This window comes from Mus pahari, chromosome 15, assembly GCF_900095145.1.
Source record: "Mus pahari chromosome 15, PAHARI_EIJ_v1.1, whole genome shotgun sequence".
NCBI lineage: Eukaryota > Metazoa > Chordata > Mammalia > Rodentia > Muridae > Mus > Mus pahari.
The window spans coordinates 54,842,520-54,848,519 of record NC_034604.1 but is presented as its reverse complement, the minus strand read 5'-3'; the positions used below and the strand labels follow the sequence as shown (position 1 = coordinate 54,848,519).

The 6,000-nt window shown below is 53.1% G+C and overlaps 1 protein-coding gene across 2 annotated transcripts in view; it reads right to left on the bottom strand.

Moving 5' to 3' along the window:
- The window catches only part of Pdgfrb (platelet derived growth factor receptor beta), a 38,630-nt gene extending 32,951 nt beyond the window's left edge, over positions 1 to 5,679 (bottom strand). For both annotated transcript variants that reach the window (XM_021214467.1, XM_021214466.1), the window contains exon 1: positions 5,258 to 5,679. The gene's annotated coding sequence lies outside the window, so the exon portion shown is untranslated. The remainder of the gene's footprint in view (positions 1 to 5,257) is intronic.
- Between the last annotated feature and the right edge of the window lie 321 nt (positions 5,680 to 6,000).

Here is a 6,000-nt window from a genome sequence, read left to right as displayed (position 1 = left end):
CTTCTTCTTCTTCTTCTTCTTCTTCTTCTTCTTCTTCTTCTTCTCTTCCTCCTCCTCCTCTCCCCCCCCTCCTTCTTCTCTTCTGAGACAAGGTTTCTCTATGTATTTCTGGCTGTTCTGGAACTTGCTCTGTAGACCAGGCTGGCCTCCCTCTGGAGTGGTCTGGACTTCCCTGCTGCCTCTGTACCATTTAAGCTCAGCCTCAGATGAAGAAGAGGAGGGGCTTGTGGGACTACAGCTTTTGGAAACCCACTTGCCAGAAAAGAAAATAAGATCCCCAACAAAATGTGACCAGCGGCCTCACAAAGCCTGGCAGGAGGAACAGGGTATGTAGGTCAGTTGGGAGAGTGTTAGCCTAGCGTGTGAGCAACTCTCCAGGTCGATCCCCAGCTCCTCATAAATTTGGAGTGGTGGTGTGTGCCTACCCCTCCTCCACACAGGAGATGGAGGGAGGCAGGTCAGAAGTTCAAGGTGAACTTCATCTGAGTATCAGGCTCAAGGTAAGCCTGAGCTCCATAAAGACCCTGTCTAGAAAAGGAGGAGTCTGCCACCAGGCACCCAGAAAGAGCTTTCAGTGATAGAAGCAGAGCCGGGTGGGCTGCTGGAGCCGTTTGTCTGTCCTCATCCCTTCTTCACTGAAGAGAAGCCCAAGGTCAGAACAGGGACAGAGTGGGTCTGGGAGTTCTGTGATCTAGAAAACCACGCCAGGGCATCCCATCCTTCAAGCAGGCCCTTTGGGTTGTGCCCGAGTCAGCAGAGGGCTTGTTCTGCAAGAAAGTTTGGTCCCCAGCACTGCTCAAAACTGGGCATGGGGGTGGGGGGGGATGGGGGAACACGCTTATCAGCCTAGCACTTAGGAGGCAGAGACAGGAGGATTGGAAAGCTCAAGTTCATCCTTGGCTACCAAGGCAGTTCAAAGCCAACTTCGATACCTGAAACCCTGAATCGAGGAGAGGTTTGGGGTGGGAGTGAGCTTTGTTCCTTCCTCTCCTGCAAAAATTTGTCCTGTAGCTTTATCACCCAGAGAGGCATGAAGGCTGGTCCCTAGACAGCAGGTGGAGCGGGGACCCCCCTCTGGTGTCTTTTGGGTGGTGGTATGGACACCTGCCTGCTCCCATCACCTGTGATCTGCCTGGCTTGAGATTCATCCTGTCTTTTATTTATGACCTTGGGTCCACCCCCATACCATAGGGAAATCAAACCAAATGAGCCCCCCAAACCTTTTCATCTCTGACATTCGGACAATTTTCGAGCCTCTGACCTTCCCCAGGGACGGTGCTGTCTGCCCATCACAGAATGGAGAAGCTGGAACATCCAGCAGATAAAAGCACCAAGCATCAAGACATCAAACAGGCGTACTCCAAGGCAGAAGAAGCAAGGGTATTAATGTGATTAAAGCTGTATACAGACATACTTTGATTTTTCCCCCACCTCCATCAGACCAAGCATTATCTGTGCCCCTAAGAAAGTGCTTGGGAGAAGAAGAGCCTTGGGGCCAGGTCTAGGTGGCCAGGAAGCCGTTCTCTGAGTCTTAGACCTTAAGTCTTGTGGGGGAAGGATGCCGAGAGGGTTTCTGTGCAAGGGGCAAGTGTGTGAATTCTGTATTGCTCTCATAGGGGTGGCTCCCTGGGGGTCCAAAGACACCACTCCTGTTTGTGCCCCTCTTTGTTTTAGACCAAAAGCCTGCTTCCTCTTCCAATCAAAGCCCAGCCCTGGATAGGATCTACAGGTCATTCTCACACAGCCCTCCTTGCTCTTAGGGAAATAGTCATGAAGCTGGCAGGAACACGCCCTGGGACGGGAAACCGAGTGCATTAAAGGAGCCTCTCCAGGTTAGAAAGTTCTCCTTGTTGCAGGTTAAGGTTTTCCATTAGCAGCCATTGATCCAGACCTCTCTCTGCAATGTGTAGAGAAAGGGTAAGAAGGAAAAAAAAAAAAAAAAAGAAAACCCTTTCATTGTAAAGTTAAATATGCATGATCCCTGAGTACACAGCAGGGCTTGTGCCGCTGCCAATCTGGGCTGGCAGGATTTGGAATCCTGGAATTGTTCTGTGGTGGCAGGGAGCTCGGTGATCATCGAGGTCAACCTCTTTGTTCGACTGAGAGAGGACTGAGGCCCACGGCTGTCACATGGCCTTCTGGGATTGGAGCCCCTCTCTGGAATGCTGTGGACAGATGAGGCAAGCCCTTGGAGTTTATACTGGGTCCCGGACCCCACCCAGCCTTTCCTCATGAGGCTCTGAAGCCAGAAACACCCAAAAGCTAAGCCCAGACCCTATCTGGGGACTATCTATCTGCGGGATTCTGAGCAACTGATTAAGCCTCCTCGAATACTTCCTCATCTGTAAAATGGGGAGGATTTGTATCTACTCCTCAAGATTGCAAGATTTAGTTACTCTAGCAGATGTGTGTGAGCTTTCTGAATGCCAAGCACTGAGGACCAACGAGAGGACATCAAGGCACAAACAAGGTTAAAGCATCCCTAACAACTGTTCCATGTTGGCTCTGCCCACACTAGCTGAGGTGCCACGGTGGAGGGGGGGGTGCTCTGGGGAGCAACGGCTCCTTTCTCCTACCTAATTGCTTCCAGGGTGAGCTGACTATGAAAAAAAGTCCCATTCCAAGGACCCCACTGCCCAGGATCCAGAACCATCTTTCTGGAATATCTGGTGGCTTCTCTTTCTTTCCTCTCCACCACACCATGTGCCCTACCTAGAACAAAAGCCAGATTCCCCCTTCCAGCATGAGGGCAGCTGGTCCGGAGGCAGGTTCCCTATCACAGCCTGAAGGCAGCTAGTCTCAAACCCCCCCCTGTATACAGGTACTGAGTGTCTAGGTCCCTTCCACAGTCAGAGGTTTTTAGGGCTATAGATCATTTTCCTGTGTGGATGCTGATGCACAGGAAGTGGAGAGAGAGCACTGGCTGTCCTCAGCTGTGGCCACAGCTTGCAGTAATCAGGCTAACAACTTGTATCTTGCTAAACTCACAAACTGTCACACTGTTCACAGAGCTGACTGGGGCCCAGAGAGGCAACACACTCAACCCACATCAAAAATTAACACATGACCGGGCTTAGGGACACACACCATTGGTCCCAGTACTCAGGAGGCAGAGGCAGGCAGATTTCCGTGAGTTTGAGGCCAATCTGGTCTGTAATGGTGAACTTCGGCAGTAAAGTCAAGAGTCGGGACTTCCTAGAGAGACCCTGTCTCTAAACAAACAGTTAACACCTGCTGTTGATCGGTGTGCTCACAACCTCTAGGTATGGAGCAGCCCAGAGATGCCAGGCTAGCCCCAGGGTGCTTATGTAAGAATGGGCTTTTTGACTTTGAATCCCCTGGGCTTTCCACGGCCTCCCAACATCTGCTAGCAATTACAAGTCCAGCTTCATTTTCCCACAGAGGAAAGAGGGCTGCTGATAGCACCACTCTGCCATGCTGTTGTCTGAAGTGCCTGCCAGACAGCCTCCCTCCCTGCTCAGGACCAGACATGGGGGGGGGGTTCTTGAAGCATCTAGGCATGGTGCTACACTTTCTGCCGGGGATGATGGAAGCCAGGAGGAAGCTCTGCAGGAGGAAGAGGAGGAGGGAGACCGGCCTGATGCTGCAGTTGCAGTGCCAGGACACAGGGGCATAGCCTTTGGGTTTACTTGCACCTCGGCCTGGACACTAGCTCTGCTGTGTGAGCCCACAGCCTTCGTTTCCTTTTCTATAAACAGGGGTAACAGAACTGGCTCCGAAAGCCTCGCTGTAAGGAATACAAAGTGGACGTGCAACAGGCTCACCGTGACAGTGACACCGTGACTGCTCTTTCCCTGGAGACTGGGGAGGACCGATCACTTTGCAAAGATCAGTTGGAGACTTCAGTGAATCCTTCCTCTTGGACACCACATTCCCACCGACAACCCAGAGCTGGGTCCGGGATAGCAGGGAGCATGGGGCACAGAGCAGCAAGAGCTGGGTCCACACAGGCTGTGCTGTGCAAACAGTGGCAGAGAGGCTGAGTGGAGGCCAGTGGTAGGGTGCTAATCAGGACAGGCAGGGCAGGCACCCAAAGACGGGAGGAACCAGGGAGGGCTGCCTGGAAGAGACGTGGTTGGAGGGCCCGGGAGAGGGAAGTGATGAGGAAGAACATTCCGAGGGGGATGAGGGGAGGGCAAATGCCTCCAGGCAGGGTGGTGTAAATTCCTTTCACAAATGCTGGAATCTAACCATCTGGAAGTAAGAAAGCAGGCTGGGACCGAGGGCCCAGGTCTGTCTGGGGCCGTGGGGGTAGAGGAAACTTAGAGTCACCTCAGCCCTGCTACTGGGCTGTGGCTCCAGTTCGGTGTCTGTCACATCACCATAGAGAAAGGAAGCATCCCTGCCCCTGGACGCAGGTGAGCATCACAGGGGCCATTCAGGGTGCTGGGTTCGGTCCTTCTGTAGTGAGGAGGTGGGGCTTGCCAGTCTATAGAAGAACCAGAGAGATCTCAGGACAAGCGGGAGGAAGTGTTATTAGACTCAGTTCAGATTTTAGGATAGAGTGGAGAAGCGCGCACCAAAGGAGAGAACAGACAGGAAAACAACGGACTGTGACAGAAGAAAACCAGCTACAATCCCTCCTCACAGAGGAGCCCTCAGATCTGACAGCCCGGAACTAGACCCCACCCTGCCAGACACATGACCGATAGGCGGGTTTGTAAACTTCCCTCCATCCAGGACTTTGAGACCCGGAGTTTTCTTATCTCAGCAGCTAAGGGGTTTGGAAGGGTGTCCCAGGAATCTGGAAAATTTTGCAAATCTATTTAAGATCTCCAAAGTCGGTCTGGCGGTTGACTGGCCTGTGGCCAGACTTAGTCTTAGGCACAAGACTTGGTCCGAGGGACAGGGGCTATGAGCCTGAGGTCCTGGTTTCTGCAAAAGCAGCTGGCTACTCTGGATTCTCCTGTCTCGCTCCCTGCTACCTCTCCCCATCCCCCACAGACTTTGCCTGTGCCTTGGAGGCCCTGTTCAATTGGCACCCAGAAAGCTCTGTGGGTGTCTGAAGAGATTGGGTAGGCAGCAGGATTGAGGGAGCAGGAGCCACCCATAGAGGGTGGAGGGACGACCCTGCTATCAAAGGGAGTCCCTGCCTCCTCCCGTCTGAATTTGTTATAATTTCTTCTTCTTCTTCTTCTTTTTTCTTTCTTTTTTTTTCCTGCACAAAGAGGCATGGGCTAGGAACGGAGGGGGGGGGGGCAAAACACAGAATGGGGTTTCTTCTCCCTGGACTTACCGGGCTACAGATGGCTTCTGATGTGCGCTATCACCCCCTCCAGGAAGTCCTCCTCGCTGTCTTCTCTTATCTTGCTGGACCCCAAAACAGAAAGCAGTAGAAGGGCTGGCCTGATTGCGGAAAGCCCTGGGAGAATCAGGGGAATGGAGAGGGTGCTCAGGGGTGAGGAGCAGCCCGGCCCCTCCTCACTCCAAAAGCATCCTCTGGGAGCAGCGGAGCAGCCTGAGGGGCCGCCCTAGGTCTAGCTGGCAGGCAGGAGACTGACGACTGGTCTGGGCCCCGCTCTGGCTCTGGACTCTTTCCTCTCTGTTCTCTCTCTCTCAAAGTTACTCCCAGAGCAATCCTAGGTCCCAGATAGGGTAGCCGGGACTGTGGCCACAGACAGCCCCAGAGCTCACACCACTGTGGGCTTTCTGTGCCCCACCACCACCACCACCACACACTTTGGGGGAAAGGCTGCAGGGCCGATTCTGATTGGCCAAGCTTGGGGAAGGCGGGGAGGTGGGGGGAGCGGTGGAGCAGGGAGGGTGGACGCGTGTGTCTGTTTTCAATTTCAGGGTTTTTTTTTTTTTTTTTTTCTTCCTCTCTCTTTCTTTTTCCCCAAGTTTCTTGTTTTTCTTCCTCCTTTCCCTCTGCTCCCTCCCTTCCCCGGCTCGTTCAGGATGTTTAGAAATTCCGCTGCCCACGCCAGCCACTGAGTCACTTTTATTAGAGTGGCCTGCCCCACTTGCCTGATGCCTGTC